The sequence below is a fragment of the Pleurodeles waltl genome, chromosome 6, assembly GCF_031143425.1.
Source record: "Pleurodeles waltl isolate 20211129_DDA chromosome 6, aPleWal1.hap1.20221129, whole genome shotgun sequence".
Classification (NCBI taxonomy): domain Eukaryota; kingdom Metazoa; phylum Chordata; class Amphibia; order Caudata; family Salamandridae; genus Pleurodeles; species Pleurodeles waltl.
The window spans coordinates 1,543,353,228-1,543,374,619 of NC_090445.1; the positions used below are offsets into that span (position 1 = coordinate 1,543,353,228).

Genomic DNA, 21,392 nt, shown 5'->3' on the forward strand with positions numbered 1-21,392 from the left:
AGGGTCAAGAGTGTTATGGACAAAGGTCATGTTTAGTGATTGGACCATGTGATATTATACAAGGCATCATGGGATGTGTAGTTTTTTGTTTTACTTGTTTTTTATTGGCTGCTATTTTGGATCAGTAAAGAAAGAGATAGCATAATCCTCGCCTCCGTGTCCTTAATAGAATTGAAAATTCTTGACGCGAAAGCTAGAAAATGTTTTATTGCATGTTAATGATTTACAATCACCTTTGTTCCTAGAGGTAAAGCTACTGAGGACACAACAGTAAAATTCATAACCAACTTTCAGCCTCAACAAGTAAGACAATTGAGAGAAACACTCACCCAAAATCAAGATGTATTTCTGCCCAAACCAGGGAAGACCACCTTAATATATCATGATATAATCACAGAAGACAAGAAAGTGATGTGATTGCGACCCTACCATATTCCGGAATCCAGGTGGCAAGCAGTGGAAGACGAAGTGAAGAAGATGTTAGAAAATGGGATAACTGAGCCCTCCAACAGCAATTTGTGTTCATCTGCTGTTCTAGTTCCCAAACCAAATAATTCCATTGGATTTTGTAATGACTTTCGCCAAATAAATAGTATCTCTAATGTCAATAATTACCCAATGCCCTCAGTAGACAAACTGACTGAAAAGTTAGGAAAAGCCAAACATCTTTCCATGCTTGATCTTACCTCAGGGTATCGGCAGATATCCTTAAGGGAGAAAGGTAAAGAAAAAACAGCCTTTTCGAAATCCTCAGGCCTGTATCAGTTCAAAGTTCTTCCTTTTGGGTTACACGGCGCTCCCACAACTTTTCAACGACTAATGGTCAAAATTATACAGCCCCCAATATGCAGTAGCATATCTAGATGCCACTGTTGTTTTCAGTCCTTCTTGGGATTAACACGTACAAAACCTAGTGGCAGTTTTTTCAGCACTCCGAAAGGCCCGCCTTACAGCCAATGAAAAAAAAGTCTCCCCACCCCTGATTCTCTATGCTATCTAGTCAACAAATACAGATAGGATCTATATGACCCCCAAGTCGATAAAGTAGAGGCTATAAGAGACATCCCCAGACAAAAAAGGATGTCAGGTGTTTCCTAGTGCGGTGGAGTATTACAGGAGTTATGTCACACACTTTTCAGAGATAGCACCTCCGCCTTACTGACCTCCTCAGGAAAAATACACCCGCGAAATTACACTCTTGGTCACATGCCCACCAACGGAGTTTCGACCTCTTGAAGGAATGTTTGTTGAAACATCCTGTACCGGTATGTCCAGACTTTGAGCAACCCTTCTTATTACAAACAGATGCTTCTGGCACAGGGCTGAGAGCAGTATTGTCACAATTAGACAAGGGTGGGTTGTTGCGCCCGGTGGTGTATATTAGCCGGAAACAACCCCACAGGAATATTATTTTGCCATCATTAAGAAGGAATGCTTGGTTATAAAATGGGCACTAGGAGGCCTACAGTATTATCTACTAGGTTGTTCCTTTGTACTACTGGATGACCATGCCCCATTAATTTGGCTTGCTTGCAGTAAAGATACAAACTTGCATAGCTTGAGCTTGTTTCTAGCTCTTCAACCCTTCGCCTTCCAGGTTCATGATTGAGTGGGATCCATCCAAAATAATGTGGATTACCTGTCTTGGTTTGCAAGTTCGCAATGGCGTGATCCTGGGAGGGTTTGGAGAGGGAGGCATTGTGATCAGGATGAGGACGTAACTACGAACTTGAGCCGTTGGAATATGAGGGACGCTAGGGCAACATGGTTGGTGCACACCAGGAGGACCTCATGAAAGTAAGCCAGGGAAGTCGGAAAGAGGAGAAGACACCAGAGCTGAAGGACTATGGAGCCGCCAGCTGATGGATTACTCCAGCCCCACAACGGAGTCAAAGTCCAAAACGTCGCCGACCCCAGAAGACACTGCGGGAGTGTCCAGAGGAGGACAGGAGAGGGAGAAACACCCGGAGAGGAGCGATGAAACCCAAGTGCTGACTGCTGTGGACCTGGTGAGGGGCCAAGGCTTGCAAGCGCAAGGACTTTTATCCCGTAATCAGTTTGTCAGGCGCAAGGGTTTCCCATGTGTGGGATACTATGGCTGGTATTCGGGTGCCCTAACTTACCAGGAAGCAACAAGATAACGGCTTAAAGAGGGGAGAGAACCATCAAACAACTTTATAAATACTATACGACAAGGTGTCGTTGAAGGGAAGTGTCAGATAAAATCCCAGTGCTCAGGACCACTTTCCTTTTGTGCTTTGTTTGCTTTGTTGCTCTGAGGTCCAGCTATTTTCCTGAACAGTCAGATTTATAACAGTGAAGGTGAGAGATTTCCTGGCAAAGAACATCTCAAGATCAAGAACAATGACTGTTCATTTGACCTCATATAAGAAAATTACTTTCGCTATAAACATATAACTCTGTTGGCCTGTCTGACTACCCTGTTACAGTGTGGAGACATCTCCATGAGAGAAAGATGGATGGGGTAACAAGCCGAAACTTCACATAAACTGTCTAGAAGTTCTATATGGCTAGTTTTCTATCAAACCCTCATGAAAGACAGGGTGTCTTGCTGTGCACTCTTGATACTGGACAATATGACTGTAGTGAGATGCATCAAACAGCTGGAAGGCACTAAGTTGAAGAAACTGATGAAACTAGTGACAGATTTCTGGCACCTCTGTCTGGTGAGACAAATATTGGTGAGAGGGGAATACTTACCAGGAAACGAAAATGAAGTAGCAGACTGGAATTTGAGATTCAAAAGGGGCTTCAGCAATTGGAAACAGAAGGGCCAAGTCTTAAATACACTGATGGTCAGATGTGGTCCTTGCTAAACTGACCTCTGCACTCCAGGGTCAATAATCAGCTTCCAGATTACTTCAGCAGGAAACCAGATCTAGGGGCGGCAGCAGTGGATGCCATCCTGCAGGACTGGTTGGACAACTAGAATTCTGTATTTACATTGTTCACCATGATTACCAGGTTCTCAGCCCAAATGAGATGGGTGACTCATTTTGAGATCACAAGCATGGTTCCCAAGACTACTGGTGCAATCACAGGCAGTCTGATAGTGCTCCCAGTCATCTCAGATATTTTGACAGACTGCAGAGGTCAGCATCACCCTCTGGTTCAGCATCACCCTCTGGTTCTAGAGTATCACCTCAGACTGATGGTCTTCGGCTAGTAGCACAATCAATACATACCGCTCATCCTGGGAGAAGTGGTGTGGATCCCCTAGGGGAAGGAATTGTCCACATGCTAAATTTCTCATTAGAAAAAAAGCCTAAGGACTAGTCTACAGACCAATACCTTCAGATCGGAAGCCTCTGCAATACACTGCCAGGTGAATAAGACACCAGTTGGAGAACATCCCTGTGCGTAAACTAATGAGAGGAAAAAGGCCGTCTAAACCAACAGCACCTAGACATGCCAAGTTATGGGATTATGGATAACGGTCTAAATCTACTGTTGCCTAGCAACACAACAAAATCAGATGTCAAGGCACTAGACATCTCAGGGCATATGTTCACACCGAAAAGGTCATCTTCATTGCCAGAAGGACCAAGAGTAACACGAGATCAATCTTGTATCTATCTTTAATAGCCAAACTAAAGTTGAATGTGGTACGTTGTGTGAAGACATATAAAAAAAAACGGCAAAAGAGGTCAGATCACTGGAAGAGACAACTTCTGATTGTAGTTAAAGTTTTCATGGCGGTTTCATCTCCTTCCATTTCCAGGAGGGTAAAGTGGGTTATGCCATAAGCAGGTATAGAGGTGGCCTGTTTCAGGGCACATTCAACGAGAGGCGCTATAGCCTCTAAAGCTCTTGCAGTGTGAGGGAAAATAGAGGATACTAGGAATTAAACAGCTGTTAGAATTGAACTTTGAGAAGTTTTACTTCAAGCCCACAGCCAAAGCACTGTCCTAGTAGTAAGTAGGCTTTGAAAATGCATAATATTCACATCTTACTCTGACACTGAATGTTTCAGTTCTATTAAGGACACAGATGCGAGGATTACTTCACCCAGGAATCTTAGGGGCAAGGCTCTTACCTCCCATGAGTTATTTCAATAAGAGTAAGTATGTTTATTATTGATGGTATTGTTGCAATATACTATAAGTCAATTTGTAATATGATGTTGTTTTATGATAAATGTTATCTGGAGTCAAAAAAAGTCTGTTATTTTAATGAGGTTTTTTTTAAATGACAATTGATCTGAAATATGTATGCTGAAAGAACTGGATAATGGTTTTGTATTATTTTACTAAGATTGGATCAGTGGAATGGACACTGGGTCAAAGGGAGGTTAGGAATTCCTTGCAAGAAAAAAAATAGGATCTTATGATTTGGACAGTGGACTTTATAATGCAAAGACTACTGTGCTTGGTGGAATACCCAGTTACTTTGCTGCATGATTATTTATCTGTGTCCTTTGGGATACGAAGTTAATGACAAATGTTGTTGAATAAAACCCAGGAAAGACGCACATAATTATTGACCATGTGTCCTTAACAGAAGCGAAACGTTCCTTCTTGATAGGTAGGGTATTTTACATTACCCATCAATAACTGTAAACAAGCACTGGCAAAACCAATATGTTTAGGCTATGCATATCTACTGGCAGTGCCATTTTTTTTTTATATACATCAGTGTTGGCGGACCTGAGATCACATACTTAAATCTTATGCTTATGCTGAACATGTCACAGCGACACAATTTTTAGGTGGAGCGCACAAGCGCTTCGACCTGTTTGAAGTCTTGAGGGCTTTTAACCATGTTAAGCGCACGTCCATCACACTCACTTGTTCATGGGCTTGCCCTTCAAAAATAATTTAGCATTGGTGAATGCTTTACGTTTGTCCGTTCCTGGGGAGGTTTTGTTATCTGCCTTGCAGACTGCCTGTACATTGGATAATTGCACGATTGCTGATAGGTTTGACTGTGAGTGATCTTCTTTTTCCTTTTGTGTCTCTCCTTCGCGCTCGCTAATATCAAATAAAGTTTTACACTTCACTTTATGTGACCAGAAAAGTCCTGTTAAGAATGTACAACGCTAGTAGCTCTAACTCGAGCAAACGCGAGACCTATTCAATGCAAATGCTCGTTCTAGTTATGGGCTTTTCTTTAACCAGTAATCACTGGTGTGAGAAACGTTTCTCGGTGACATTATCACGGAGACACAATCTGTGTATTTCTTCAGGAGCATCTACTGAGAAGAGATGTTATACCGGCATAGTTCACCGGGTTCAGGCACCTTCCAAGATAATAGAAGCTGGAATTTTGGAACTTTAAAGTGGCTTTCAAAGAACAAAGATATTCTTTCAAGGAGGAAAATCCCTAGAACAAACTCGCAGAGTAAGGCTGCTATAATTTAGCATATTTTGGGAGGAACATCACTGTGCGAGGGAGTTCGTAGATACATACTACCACAAGCAGTCCTTAAATACCCATCACTTATCAATTTTCTAACATTTCCCTACAAAAAAAAACCGCTCCTCCTACCTGGTGCGGTGCACGGGGGGCGGGGAAGGGAGGAGGTCAACAAAACATCGAATCACTTCCGGTATACTCTCCCAAACTTCCGGACCAAGTAAAACAAAAAAAAAGGAATCAGAGAAGAAGACACAAAGAAAGGACTGCAATCTTCTCCGAGCCAAGTCCGGAATTGCCTAACCACTCTTCGTCGTTTAGAATGCTGTTTCCTGACTTATTTTTACAGCTGGTCATGCTTGTTCATTGCTGGTAAAACTGCCGAACACGCACGTGCAAGTCAGACTATTGTCTGGCCCCCAACTTTTTCGGGGTTTTGCAGGCGCCAGTACTTGTAAGTTCCTTATTTTTATACTGTCAGTGAGTATATGATTGAAGTACTAGTTGTTTGGGAATGTGGTCAACGATATAAGGTATACGTTTTGACCGCAGATGTCTAGGATCGGTGAAATGACGTGAGAAGTAAACAGAGATACAGAATCAGTCAGTGGTCGTAGTGCATTAAACAATGTCTGGGAACTCTGATGCTGTTTGTAATAGGAGCGGGGTGAGTAAGGGTGGGGGCGGGGTCAAAGGCATGGCTAAAAAAAATATTACTTTATCACTTAACGTTTTTCGGTCTTTCACCTTCAGGTAACAACATATACTATAACCCACAGCTTAAATGAAAAATAAATGCAAGTTGAGTTATTCAGTGGGAAATGCACTATTGTACATTATGAAACTTCCATAACTTATGCACAGCATTGTCTGTAAATAGATAAGTGGAAAGCCATCGAATGTAGTCCTGGTTGGTGCAGAGGAAGAAATAAAATAATAGTGCTAGGAGGACCCAGTCTGTGTCAGAAAGCTCTATGAATATGTAAGTCATTATTTTAAACTCGCATTACCCATTGTATAAGATAGACTGCTACAAAATGTGCAAAAAGGTTTAAGATGAAAATAGCGCTTCCAAAATTTGATTTTAGTAATACGCAGACTGTACTAAGTGCATATATTTTTTTTTAAAGGTGACCTTTAAAAGCACACACTTCACAGCTTAGCTGGTAATATCTTTGCAACGCCATACTAAAAGAATAAATCTGTGTCATCAGGAAGCTTTAATGGATTCCATTAATTAAAGTAAATACTGTCTTCAAAGCACCCTTTACATGGACAGGTTTACCAGTTGGCATGTTTACATTTCATTCAAACAGCAGACACCCTGGCTAGAAGGCTTGTTTATCTGTCTACCCTCTCTCGGTTTCACAGCAAAGGAGGTTCCCTCCCTTCAGAGTTGGATTGGGCCCAAAATTGCTTCAGGCACCCAAAAAATAAAGTTGCCCACATTTGCTTTAACTTTCAAATAACTTTATGGTAGTACATGTTTTCATAGCTTCAATGACCAGTAACTTTGGTCAGATCTGAAAATGTCAGTATTCCACCGGTGTCCTGATTGTCATCTTCAGGTCCATGAATCTGTCTTAGTCAATTTGCCCCTATCCCCTTCAGATCCAGGAGTCCTTCCTGGCCATTTGTTACTAAAGCTGCTACTTGTTTGTATGGATGCTCACTTTTCACTGACCAGTAGATTACCAGAAGGTCACGCTCATCCTTAGGTCTGGCTTCTGTTTACTCTCAAGGGCCTAATGCCCTGCTCACTTGAAGACAGTGGGGCTCTTGTTCATCATCAGTTGGTCCAAAGACTGCCCATTTACTATCAGGACCCATAAGCTAATTTCAACCCTCTGATCCGCCGCTGTTCCTGCTCAGGCTGACATCCCTCAGATTCCTGCTAACTGATTCTGAGAATCTTCTGTACACTTTCACAGGCCTTTGCACTCCTGCTCATTCTCAGGCCCGTGTATATCCCCCTTCACCTTTAAGCCCTGCATCTCTTGCTTACTCTTACCAAAACCTCTTGCTAACTCCCATGTCATTGAAGACCCATGCTCAGCTTGAAATTCTCTAAGTCTTCTGTTTTGTCCCTGCTTAACTGATGCTCTGTGCACACTATGGTCCTGAGGTTCTCCCTCACAGCTAATTAACCTGAGCTCCTGCTCAAACCTAAGGCTCACAGCTACCTCTCAGTCTTGGGTTCCCAGCAAATGCTCTTTTCAGTTTAGCTCCTTGAGGCTCCATCTTACACTCAGATAACTAAGTGTCCAGTCTCAATCTTATTTTGCAGAGGCTCCTGCTAACTGCAATTTCAAGAGACTCCTCCTCACCTTTATTAACCTCACATCTCAAAAGACCTTTTGCTGTTAGGTTTCTGAAGTTCTTGATCACCCTCCGATCACTGCACTTTCTAGTCATACATGAGTTTTCAAACTCCTGCTTGTCCTTGCACAAAAACTCAGTGGTCTCCAGCTTTACCAATTCTTATTTTCAGTGCCTTGATTGAAATGTCACCCCACATAATGAAACATTTCTGATGATCCCTAAATGCTAACTTTAGTCACACCCCCTTCTAATTGGCTGCCTTCTGCTGGGAGCTTTCCGAGACTCCTATTCAAATCAGTGGAGCCCATGAGAGTGGCAATCCTGCCATGTAAAGATCAGAAGCAAGTATCTTAGTGCACACTTAGAAAGCTGCACAAAAACCCACTACACACAGTCAGACATATTAGACTACAAGACCCTTGTCTGTGTTTAAAACAGGTGACCAGGGGAGGTATTACCGTATCTTACAAGCCTGTAAAATCAGTGAATTACTTACGTAGTTACGTACTTACGTTAGTTACAGAAATTGTGTGCACACTTTGGGACACACTTTGGACTCTGGCACGACCAACTCAGCATTGTGGTATATAATGACAAGGTACATTTAAAATTATATGAAGTGCATTACACTGCAGGCTTTCAGTATGTACTTCCTGTGTTTTTTTTTTTTAGTAGAAAGAAATGTTGGTTATTATCTCATTGGCTTATAGGCTACACGCCGGCGCGATTGGCCAAGGGTCTATTACATAAACTGTTAAGCCTGGGCAATAGATGGCCCCGGAATGTGCCTATGCTACTGCAGGTGGCCCTCTCCTATTGGAAGATGGCTTAGAAATACACTGCTCTCACACTCCCCTATGGGCCAAATGTCCCATTGTGAGTGCTCCCAACAGCCTCTGGCACCTTGACAACATGTTGCTTGCTCACTGGAAAGGAGGGGGCAAATTAACATTGGGCTCCTTTTTCATGATGGTACAATAATGTTGCATACAGACTTTGTGCATTTGCATGGCATCCCTCCTCTCTTCTTAAAGCATGCAAACATTGAACATCCTTCCCACAAACTACTTCAGGCCTTGCATGGCATGGATGTCGGTAGGCATCTGGTTCGTTCGTTATATCGTGGGATTAGAACTCTCTCTGGGACATGCCTTTATACGTAGGTGGGAGGAAGAGCTTAACCTTAATTTCTCTGACCATGACTGGGCTCGGATTCTGGAATATCTCAAAATCATATCATGTAAGGCTAGATTCAAACTCATACAGCTCTATATAGTCCACAGAGCTTATCTAACACCACACAGGGTTAATACTATGTTTGCCCTTGGCACAATGGTATGCCCCCGATGTCAAAACCCTGATGTTGAGTTACTACATATGTTATGGGCATGCCCACATCTTATCCCCTACTGGTCAAGTATAGCTACAATATTGTCTGATATAACATTTAAATCAATGTACCACCCTTGAACAGTGCCTCCAGGGCCTGCACCCCAGGCCCGAGGTTCTAAGTTGGTGCTTCGATTTGCTAATCAGGTCCTACTACTAGCAAAACGATTAATAACCAGAAATTGGAAGTCCCTGAGAGTCTCCCCAGGTGTCCCATTGGTTGGAGGAGGTTGAGCACTGGGGACTGGTCAAGAGCCCATCATTGTGCGGAGAGGAATATCAGGGCCTACGTAGACCTATTTCAGTGTCTTGGGATGACTGCTGGAGGCCATAAAATTTCAGGATAAGGACCACAATATAGAGTTAAAAGCTGCCCCATTTATGAACCTAATACAAGTCTGGACCACCTTCATGCCCAAGCCGGTCACATCTGCTCATGTACTCAATACTCCACGGTCCTGTGCATGCACCTCCTGATAAAAATATTACATTTGATAATCTATTCTTGGTGACAGTTTTGATATAGTTTAGCAGGGGGTGGAGTGATGGGTATGGTTAGGACTTTGATTTAAATAGCAGACTGTAAAAATGCCTATACCTTCATGTATGACTGACTGATGATAAGATTATGACCATTGCATTGGTTAACACATGTGAGCTGTTATCATATGCATTAATATGAAACTCTAAAAAAATAAATAAAAAAAAGTGTTATAAAAAAGAAAGTTGGTTATTGGGGGTGTTCGTTCTGGCCTCACAGTTCCTGTAACTAAACAGAGTAAGAGAAGACATTGAGGGTCATTCTGACCCTGGCGGCCGGTGGCCGCCAGGGCCACCGACCACGGGAGCACCGCCAACAGGCTGGCGGTGCTCCAACGAGCATTCTGACCGCGGCGGTTCAGCCGCGGTCAGAAGCGGAAAGTCAGCGGTCTCCCGCCGACTTTCCGCTGCTCGTGTGAATCCTCCATGGCTGCGGAGCGCGCTCCGCAGCCATGAGGATTCCGACCCCCCCTACCGCCATCCTGTTCATGGCGGGAAAGCCGCCATGAACAGGATGGCGGTAGGGGGGGGTCGCGGGGCCCCCGTAAGAGGGCCCCGCAAGTATTTCAGTGTCTGCCTTGCAGACACTGAAATACGCGACGGGTGCCACTGCACCCGTCGCACCTTCCCACTCCGCCGGCTCGATTACGAGCCGGCATCCTCGTGGGAAGGTCGTTTTCCCCTGGGCTGGCGGGCGGTTTTTCAGCAACCGCCCGCCAGCCCAGGGGAAAACTTGTAATACCCGCCGCGGTCTTTTGACCGCGGCGCGGTATTTCGGAGGGGGGAATTCTGGCGGGCGGCCTCCGCCGCCCGCCAACATTGGAATGACCCCCTTTGTGTGCACATTAAACACTTTATTGGCGCTGGACATGACAATGTGTCATCCAGTTGCATTGCCTCTCTCTCCAATTTCCGTTTAACCTCAAAGGTTCTTACTAGAGTTGACTGTACGGCCCAGTGCACTGCTGCAAAAAATAAATCTTTTAAGTCAGCAGCACTTTTACCTTGAGCATAATCGGTCATACCTGGGGTGCAGTTGTCTCATTTCCCTTCTGGCACCCAGTTCTACTACACCTGCTACAAAATTGATAACTACGCCCCTGCATGAGTCGCATAGCTGTTTGCAATCCAACCAAGACAGTAGCAGGAAGATTATTTCCCTTTGTACCAGGTCTTTACAGCACTGGCAAGGACAACAATAGCGTTTACACTTATTAAGCCACTTCCTCGCCTCAAGTATACCCCAACAGCCGCCGATGTTCTTTTCAGCAAACATTATGCCTCGCATAAGAGAGAATCCTCATTTCCCTGTTGATATATTAGTAAACTAATGGGAAAAAAAAACTGGGCAACAATAAAAGGAAGAAAAAGTTTGTGGCGTGGCAGAATGAGTCTGGGTGGCAATTTGACTTAGGCAATGCATATCTCTGCTGAGTATGAAAGACTGCAGTAATAAACAAAAATACGATTATAAAATGATCCTAGTCATTTTATAGAAATTGGTAGCTACAGCCAGGGAGTGGAGAGAAAGCTCTTGTTTTGTAAGCCTTAACTGAAATCACTTTTTTGAGGGCTGGCATCTCCTGAACTCTGGACCCCTTGTAAGGCAGTGAGAACTTTGCAGGTCACTAGTAGCATCTCTCTTTGTGAGACATCCCTGTTGTGACCTCAGGTGGGGGAGGAGGAGGCGTCCCACATGTTGAGACTGCTCCAACGGGTCCATTCTCACTCTTTATGTTCCAGTGGGCCGGGTAACCATTTCCAACTTCCATTAAAGTAGGAGGAAAAAACATCTGTCAGTGGGCCTTAACCAGTGGGTCCTGGGCACTGGCCAGATGCCTTCTTTTCTAAATCCGACCATGCCAGCCTTACACCTCTGCTGAAGCATTTGAACTGTCAGAATTGACCATCCTGGGACGGTTGTCTTATCACAAAAAGTAGGGGAACTGTTTTCCTTAAATTCAAAAAGTATGGGCATGTCCTACCCTTCAGATCCCTCCCACTCTGACCACTGCATGGAATGTTGGACAGCAACATATATATAATGTAGGTTGGGCTAAATATTTTCCCAACCATAGACAAAGAAGTACTATATTACCCAATGACAGGGAAGAATGACCCCCCCCCCCCAAAGTCCTAAAGGTTTTCTACGTAGGAAAGATGCTGTTTTGCAGGTATCTCTGTGTACTAGAGAGGTTCCAACAAAATAACAGGGAGTGGGGAGTCAAGGGATTGTCTCTTAGAGCCTGTGTGCAAGCCGAGCCCTGAAAATGATTGCTATGTAAACCATATAACAAGTATCACTTAAGATGTGATAGCCTCTTCCAAAGGCTCAAATACACAGAGTACATCAACAGAGGCTACTTTTGATCACCTTTCAATGAATGGAAATATACCTTAGATATGTACTCAGACAAATCAGCTACATGTATAGAAAAAAAGCAAAGGTGCCATAATTTATACTCAATGTAACCTGTTTTCGGCTGGAGTTTTCGCCTTTGAGCTGCTGGAAAAGCCTATTATTACTTTAACTCAGCTACTAGTATGCAGTGTTTTTTCTAGGATTTGGGGGTCATACAAAAGCTTGTGGCAAGCTTTGACATTACCATCTCACTTTAAAGCTCTGCACTGAGAAGAATTTATTAAAGGGCAAAGTTTTGAACCATGAACTTAGAACCATTCCTGCCCCACCCCACCCTGGCGGCAGTGCCATTAGTGAAATAAGAGGAAAGACATATGTCATATAAACCCTGTATGTAGCTCAGATTATCTTAGCTATAGCAACATTCTAGTCTGTTAAATCAAACACAATAGTTTTTGTACAGCTGGTATCCTGAACTTACATGTTTGAAAGTGCTTTCATATGTGATAATGAAGAAAATACAGGATCTGTGAAATAAAATATTTGAGTAAGATCATACAATTTGGTTAAGCCACAATGAATCCAGATTTATTTAGTTTCCCTTTGTACAAATCAGCCACTAAATAAGTACCTATTTGTCTTTCCTTTCTACCTCAAATGTTAATGTTTTGTTTGTTACCTTTTTGAGCATGAGGGGGGAGCCAGGGTGGCAGACAGAAGCTACATAAAACCTCGTCTCCTAATAGGCTTGAGATTTCAACAGAACCTAGAGCTGAGTCAGAACCTGGCTCGAGCTTTCAGTGGCTTGCCCACCTGTAGTGTGTGCTGCAGTCTTGCTAAACAGCTCATTACTGGTCTGAACCACAGAATATTGTATAATTGTAGTGATTCTCTGCCACAACCAACCTTTAAGAGAGACCAAGTAACATTAATTGTATATTTTTTCACAGTACACTTTGGCTCTGTATGATGGTAGTACCCAGATGAGATAGCAATCACAAAGCATTGAGCACCCACTTCCAAGCAAAATTGTTTCTGAGCACAAAACTCCCATGCAACATCACCATAAGCCCAATAGAGGCCAGTAACAACAGAAGGAATGTAAAATGGATAGCACTAGCAGCCAACTCCGAAGTCCAAATCCAAATATAAAACTTAGTTGTGGAAAAACCACTCCCTTTTGGAATGCATGGATAAGACTATTATTAATTGTTAGTACCCATTGTAAATTTATGGCCTCTTTAAAAACGCTTTCTCAAAAGTGGGCAGCAGGGCACACAATGTAATAAATCTGCCCCGGATGGGAGACACAAGAATGCAGGCACACTAAAACGAAACTCCTTTAAGCAGTAAAAAAAAGTGGGGAAAGGGCGATATGTGTAGCTAGAAAAGAGTATAGGACTACAATGACAAGCAAAAAGATACAGGGAGAAAGGACAATGGGAAGAACTGGCAGATTCCCTATAGAATAGAAACATGGAGGTTTTCTGGAAGCTCATAGCTTCTGGGTCCCATGTGATAGATAAAAACCTAGAAACACTGTTTCAGTCAGAGTCTTGGGTTAGCTCATTTCAGAGAGCTATATAGGGAGTGGTCTTACAATGTAATCCAGAGAACATCTGACTTTCCACCTGATCCTTTAGTACACAAGGGTGGGATCACCGAGGGAGGCCTCAATGACACAACCCAGATGAATATGGCTTCTTCACCAGCGCGTACAGTTGGGGTCAGAACTGGAGACCATCCACCTATGAGTTTGCAAAAACGCTGCAGGCCTTAAAGCAAATAAACTGAGATAAAGCGCCTGTCCCCAATGGCATTCCTGGTGATGTATATCTGTCACCTAAAATCTGGGTTTCCTACCTAAAGGGTCTGGGAAATGCCATTGTGAGAAGGGAGGAGATTCCCCCCATGGAAGGGAGCTATTATCGGCCCAATTTACAAACGGGAGAGGAGGGATGTCCCATCCAACTGTAGACCAATCAGCTTGATTGACATCAGTCAGACATTTTTTGGATGCAGGTCCTAGCAAGGCTTGAAGCCTAGATGCTAGACAACAGAATTCTCTTAGACTGTCAAGCTAGGTTTAGGTCCAAGGTTAGCACCCTTGATCAAATCCTCCACTTTGGGTTGATTTGCTGGAAGTATGTTGCCATTAGATGGGACCGTCTGTGTTGCTTCTTACATCTGAGGGTTGCATTTTACTGGTCCCAAGGCAAAACCTTTGGAAGGTTCTTGATTCATATGGCATTCCCAATGATCTCTTAAGCATTTTAAAGAACCTAGACACTGTTATATGTGCACAGGTTAGGTGGATCTCTAGTGGGGACCTTACCCCAAGGATAACACTAAACTGCAGGGTCAGGCAAGAATGTGCACTCACCCCTACGCTTTTGAGTCTCAATATAAATGGATCTGTAGAGTGGTTTGTCCAGTGCAGACATGATGCTCCTAAATCTGTAGGCATTAGTCTGCCAATTCTTATGTTTGCTGACGATACACTCCTTATAGTTTGAACGCCATCAGGTCTCCAATCTCTGCTGGACAGCTTCTCAAAGTTCTGCTTAGTAAGGGGCTTAGAGGTAACCCCCCCCCCCCCCCCCCCCATAAATCCAGATTTATGGCACTGAACCCGCACTGGTTCTTCAGAGGCAGGATGAGTCTGGATGGGGTGCCCCTTGAAGTCAAATTCTTCGACTACCTGTGCGTCAGACGGCCGATAATCTGTCTTAGGCTCCTCAGGTTGGAAAAAGCAGGACAGTTCTCCATCAAAGGGTGTCTGCCATAGGCAGAAAATACAAGACCTCTTCCAGTGGCACTGTAACACCTGCCCTTCTCCCAAAGCACTCCCCTTCTACCCTTTCACATTGATCTTCCACTAAAAAGAATTGACCACCTTGTACTCTTAAAACCTTTGCCATACAGGGTGCACCTATGGTCCACAGTGGAATTTGCCCCGTACAGGAAAGCCCTTATGATTTTAATTGATATTGATAAAAGTATACGCACTCCATGATTGAGCAAAATCAAACATCTAAGTGAAGCCATCAAGAAGGCGTTAGTGTGGAACTTTTTTCTCTACTCCTTTCTGTGTTGAACTAGCCCTCTGGGATTTTACGTTGCAGCAAATTTGGAACAAGCAATAAGGGGGGAGCATCACTGAAAATTTCTTAACTAACAAATGTTCTTTTAGCTTTCAGCCATATTTGGCCAAATGTCTGTAGGTGAAGTTTAGATTTGGCATTTTGCCCTTGGATTATTTCACAAGCAAATGGGACAAGAAAAGATCCATACACCCAAACTTTGCCTGAAGTCGCCTGAAATAAATAGCCACTTACCCTTCCTCTGCCCAAATTATGCCCTGCCTTGAAGGAGGTTGATTTTTCCTGTTCGCAAGCATATGGGCATATCCCATTATTGGGAACCGTGCAGAATTTTTAGATGTGACACTAAGGAATACATTGTGTTTGCTGTTTCTAGGTTTCTATTCTGGGCATGGAAAATTCAAACAAGCAGATTGACAGGAAGGGACTGTAGAACCTGAGTGCCCCTGGGGGGTGCAGTTGGCAGTGCAGGGCCCACCCTAAGTCTACAGGTTCACAGAATCAGAAAAGGAGAGACCACACTAATCTAGAGAGAAGGAAAACACAGGTTTATTAGACAATAGTACAGCGAAACCTCTAGAGAGGGAAGAGTGTCCAAGTCCACATCTAGTGCAGGCTCAGAGACTGTTCCGCCGATGAGGGGCACACAGCATCCTTTTATAGGGCGTGGACACTCCCCTGTTAGTGTGAGCTGCTAGCCAGAGAGTCACATTTTGTCAAAACAAGACGTACTGATAATTGAAGTCCAGGGCTTAATGGAAAGTTTGAAGATTGATGTAGATAGTTCAGACAGTCATTCAGTGCGTCGATGTTTGCTTGGTTTCCTGTGACAGAACCTGAAGCAGTGATCTCTATCCCGACTGTTTTGCATTCTCTGTACGCGAAAAGTTGGTGACCTTTGACGGGGACGCTCCAGTCGGCAGTTGGAAACTTGTTTGGTTACGCAAGCTGCCTAGCCTGGGGCGAGACTGATCATTATCAGTCTTGCTTCCTGGAACATCATGTGAGCGTAGAATACAAACATTCAGGGTTTGCAGCTGGGTTAATCGCGCAAGCAGATTTAGAAAAAGCAAATGGATGATTATGATAGAAAATGGAGGAGCACATGGCAGCTTGACATAATTTAGTTTTCACAGTCCCTCCTTTTGCCATGGGCAACTCCTTAGGTAATGTCAATGCGCATAAGTTCGCCCACAGCCTGTTGATAGATTATTTTGTTATTTTCAATGCGTTGCGTCAAAAGTTGTGGATTGCAATTGTCCACACAGAGAGAACAAAGAACTGGACCACATTGGACACAAAGGCAGCAGGCAAACACTATTGCTAGGGGGATAACCAGAAACATTAATCCTTTCCATCCCCACTTTGTGAATAGTTCCCAGAACCAGCCAGACCAGGTCAATGAACCTGGTTCTTTGTGTATTTCTGTGCTATTTTCTGTAAGTTTGCAATGGCTGCATAGATGGTTGGAGCATTGTCCAGTATATATATATGCAATAGCTAGTCCCAATGATGCGACATGCTCCACCACAGTCAGCCAAGATGACGTCTAAAACAAGTCGGTTCTGCAAAGCAACAGTCCGTATGGCTGACTGTTCCAATGTCAAATTTCCAAGAGCTGCGGCTGTTTCATTTATTACTGCTTCCACTGTGCGAGTGAGGCGGCGGATCAATTTACTGTTTTGGAGAGGGCCAATAAAGAAGAAGAATCCTTTATTAAAGTCGGTATATCGTTCCCAACTGGTTTCTGTTTGGTCAATAATAGGCATTTCTCTTTTTCGTCTTTTCACTGCCAGAACGTGTGGCAGATTCATGTCTTTATGGTATGTTGCGTGAGCGATAAACGCTGGTGGAAGTATGAAGGCGACATAGCAGGTACCGGACCAACCCACGGGTGGATGGAAGTAGCCACGTGTGCCACAAATGAAGAAGCTGTGTTTTGAGGCAAGGAAAGTACTGTTCACTCTCGCTGAAATGTTGAGAACAGTAATACAATCACTGGTGCCCAAAAAAATCGTACCTTGGCTGTGGATGCACAAGGGAGCACAGACAGAAGTGACACTGATAACTGGTACTTTCTTTTCCTCATTTGATCGTCTTTTAGGGAATATAAAGGGGGTTGTTTTATTTGTATCCGAATATTCTTCTTCTTCCCAGGAAGTTCTGTGTGCCCGGGGATTACCGTCTTGGTCCGGATAACATACAGTATTCAATTGTTTGTTGAGCGGTGGATCATCACTATCGAAAGTAACTTGTTGTACATGTGATGATACAATCAACAGAGCAAACCACGCACTACAAGAGCCATTATGTGAAAACAGTAGAGGGATAAGTGGAACCCCTCCTATGCCCTTATGAGTAGGTACCTTCCCACAGACCCAACAACGTGTGATATTGGCAGCATCATGAGTATGATCTAACACTTGAATGAAAGAGTTATTCTGAAAGGCGAGGCAATATTTTTCCTCGTGGAAAGGCAGGGTAAAATGGTAGTGTTCCTGCAGCCTTGGGGCTGGAGTTACTGTTGCAAGTACCGTTGTTTTTGCTGGGAACACTTCCTCCATTATCCATACTAGCAGGCTGAAGATGATAGCAGCAATTGTAAGCACGATGAGTAGTATGGTCTTATTACTTAATTTTTCCTTTTTCTCTTTTTGAAAGGGACTTGCACCAGAACCGGGTCCTGTCCATTTAGATGTTGTGTTTAGCGTTGTTCCTGTTCATGTAAACCAGGTGGTCGTGGTACTGGAATTGGGTGATAAGTGTCTCTGACTACGGGACGTAGTTTGATGTAATTCCCAGAAGGTAATATCCTGACATACACAGGATCTGTGATGACTGGGCCAGCATCATCATATCCTTCGTCAATGACTGCATATTCTTCTTCCATAATTGTTCGGCAAGTATCTCGAGAGTAATGTAGTGACCCTAAGAGCTGCCAATAGTTGTTGGTATCTTCACGGACTGATATATACTCCGGTCAACCACTAGTAGGGAGTACCAAGAGCCCTCAGTCTGTCTTTTCTACCGCCCTGCAGCAATGGTCGGCTAGAGCACTAACGGCCCATGGGAGCCTTTGACCGTAGATAGTATCTGTCGGATCCGTCGTCACAGAGTTGGAGTTCAGGCTCGGAGTCAGGGTCGCACGGGAGCGGTCTCTCATGAATTAGCACTTCCTTGTGTGCTGCAATGTCTTCCGTAGAGAGCAGCTGTACTTTTCTGCAATGGGACACCTGGACCCAAGACTTCTTTCCTTCGACCCGCAATGCTGTCCGTGTTGTTAGTAGTACAAGGAGTGGACCCTTCCACCTGGGTTGCAGAGATTTGGTCAGAGTAAAGTTCTTTACAAGGACGAAGTCACCTGGCTGAATATGGTGTCCTGGTCCCTGCGATTTATCAGTCACAGAAGCTCTAGGCTGGTCATGAAGTAAAGACATTGTTTTTGTTAGTTCATGCAAATAATCAGTCAATATTTCTTGAGGTAATTCAGAAATTCTTTTCGGTGATGGGGCATTCCATATGTTGATAGGTCTGTCAAAGACAGTCTCATAAGGAGTGAGGTGGGACTTAGAGCGTGGGACTGATCTAATAGATAGCAAAGCAAGGGGCAGAGCACTCACCCAATTTAGCCCTGTTTCTACTGTTATTTTCGCCAATTTCTCCTTTAATATTCTATTATATTGTTCTACTAGACCAGCCGCCTCAGGATGGAATGCGGCATGGAATTTCTCTTTCACACCCAGTCCCTCCAAAATGTGGTGTATAGTCTGGCCAGTGAAATGTGATCCCCTATCGCTCTGAATCAGTTTACAAAGACCATACCTCGGGAAGAATTCCTTCAGCAGGACCTTGCAGTGGTGATAGCAGTATTATCTTTTGTGGGGTAGGCCTCCACCCATTTACTAAAGGCGCAGACCACCACCAGGACATATTTGAATGTGTTTAGTCTGTCCATCTGAATGTAATCCATTTGTAAGACTTCAAAAGGCGCGGAGGGTAAAGCAAAACCTCCCATTGGTACTTTAGTGCCTTTGCCAATGTTATACCTGAGACAGGTGAGACAATTTTTTACAAATCTTTCCGCCATTGCATGTAGTTTGGGGTTATCCCAGACTTCCTTTAACATTGTTAACATAGGCCGGGAACCATTGTGTGCTGGTAAATGTGTAATTGTTAGTAAGGGCAGAACATAAGCGTCACGTAATTTCCAGGTGAAGGTGTTCTGAGACCTCCAACAACCCTCCTCATCAAGAACCCCACTTTCCCCCAATTTGTTATGTCTTTTATCTATTTTCTGACATCTTGCCATTTTTCGGCTTGGGCTCTTTGAACGTATACTGGTGCATTTTGTCTTCCTAGTGCAGTTTTTCGTGCTGTAGTGTCGGCCAACGCATTCCCCTGGCCTATATCATCCACAGTTTTTTTTATGTGCTGGGGTTTTGATAACTGCTACAGCAGTGGGAAGAGTTATTACTTCTAAGAGGGAAGAAATTAGTTCCCCATGTTGAATAGGTGCTCCGTGGGGAGTAAGAAAACCTCTTTCTTTCCATAGTTGTGCAAAATTGTGAACCACCCTAAAAGCATACTGGCTGTCCATGTATATATTCTCTCTCATGTGTGCACTGATAATGCATGCACGGGTAAGGGCTGTTATCTCGGCAGCTTGGGCTGACTTCTGTAGTATTTGGGCTGTTTTAATCACTGTTGTCGCTGTGGTGACAGCATATGCAGCTGATGTGGTACCGTCAGGAAGTTATAGACAGGAGCCATCAAATGTCCTTCTGCATCTGGGAGTGCTGTGTCTTTGAGATCTATTCTGCTTTTTGTTTCTGCCTCTGTTCGAAAAACACAGTCATGTTGTGGTAGTTTGTGTTGGGAATCGGTACTGGGTAGGGGCAATGTTGTGGCTGGGTTGAGGGTAGTACATCGTTGTATGGTAATGTGTGGATTTAGCAATGTTAGTTCATAACTGTGTAACCTGGCACAAGTAAGATGTTGAGTCTTTGTCCTATTTAGCAGGATATCTACAGCATGTGGTACCAGTACAGTAAGAGACAAACCTAGCACTTTTCCCGAAGTTTGCCGGACTGCAACGGCAGCTGCTGCCACTTTCCGCAAACATATAGGCAGTGCTCGTGCCACTGGATCTAGGATAGCGGAAAAGTAAGCACAGGGTCTTTTGTGTGTGCGTTGTGGTTCACAGAGTAGTGAGAGGGAGCAACTTTGATAATTCATGTGTGAAAAGAAAAAATGTTTTTTGATAGTCTGGTGTCCCCAACACTGTAGCTGAACACGGTGCTTGGCGTAGTGTTTTCAAAGCCTCATTGTGCGTATGTGTCCATGAGATAGGGTCCGGGGTGTCTTTTACTATAAAAGAAAGCAATGGCTTGACAATGAGGGAGAAATTCGGTACCCATTGTCTACAAAAAGAGGTAAGTCTGATAAGGGCTCTAATATCTTTCTGTGTGACTTGAGTTGGAAAATTGAGTATTGTTTGTATCCTGTCTGGTGTAAGAGTGCGTCCCTCCTTAGACAACAGGTGACCTAGGTAGGTGAACTGTTGTCTACAATATTGTAACTTTTTCATAGACACTTTGTGACCATGTTGAGCTAGAAAGTCGAGAGTCTGAAGTGAGGTCTGGCGACATGCATCCATGATGTCTGCTGCTAGGAGGATGTCATCAACGTATTGTATGAGGGTCACATTGTCGGAGAGTGTTATTTGGTCTAGTTCTTTCTTGAGGGCTTGACTATATATGCTGGGGGACTCAGAAAAGCCTTGAGGAGCGCGACAGAACTGATAGGAAGTGTTAAATAGGGTGAACCCAAAGAGGTATCTGGAATCTTCATGGATGGGAATGGAGAAAAAAGCATTCTTGAGGTCAATGACTGTGAAAACCGTGGCCGTGGAAGGAATCATGGTAAGTATAGTAGTGATATCCGAAACAACTGGGAATTGGGGAACCATTATCTTATTGACCTCCCTAAGGTCAATGACAAATCGATATGTTTGGGTGTCTGGACCTGAGCATATGAGCACAGGGAGTATAGGGCTATTGCACGTATTTGAAGGAACTTGTTCTACTACTCCTGCTTTCATCAGGTCAATGACTATGTCGTATAATGCCCGTTCACCTTGTTTTGATATGTTATATTGGGGTAGGCGAGGAAGGACAGCACCTTTTTTCACCTGTATGTGGACCGAGGGCATGTTGATGCTACCCATGTCAGTGTCTGAAGTGGCCCATAAATGCAGAGGTAATGTGTCAAGGTCTGTTTGGATGTCGTGTTGTTGGAGA

At 43.8% G+C, this 21,392-nt stretch overlaps 2 protein-coding genes across 4 annotated transcripts in view; one reads left to right on the top strand and one right to left on the bottom strand.

Annotated features, from left to right (window-relative positions):
• Window positions 1-5,589, bottom strand: part of LZIC (leucine zipper and CTNNBIP1 domain containing) — a 146,374-nt gene extending 140,785 nt beyond the window's left edge. The window contains exon 1 of one of the 2 annotated variants that reach the window (XM_069241172.1): window positions 5,509-5,589. The gene's annotated coding sequence lies outside the window, so the exon portion shown is untranslated. The remainder of the gene's footprint in view (window positions 1-5,508) is intronic. The other variant, XM_069241173.1, reaches the window with a different exon arrangement.
• Window positions 5,590-5,630: 41 nt separating this feature from the next.
• The window catches only part of NMNAT1 (nicotinamide nucleotide adenylyltransferase 1), a 182,027-nt gene continuing 166,265 nt past the window's right edge, over window positions 5,631-21,392 (top strand). The window contains exon 1 of one of the 2 annotated variants that reach the window (XM_069241176.1): window positions 5,631-5,830. The gene's annotated coding sequence lies outside the window, so the exon portion shown is untranslated. The remainder of the gene's footprint in view (window positions 5,831-21,392) is intronic. The other variant, XM_069241174.1, reaches the window with a different exon arrangement.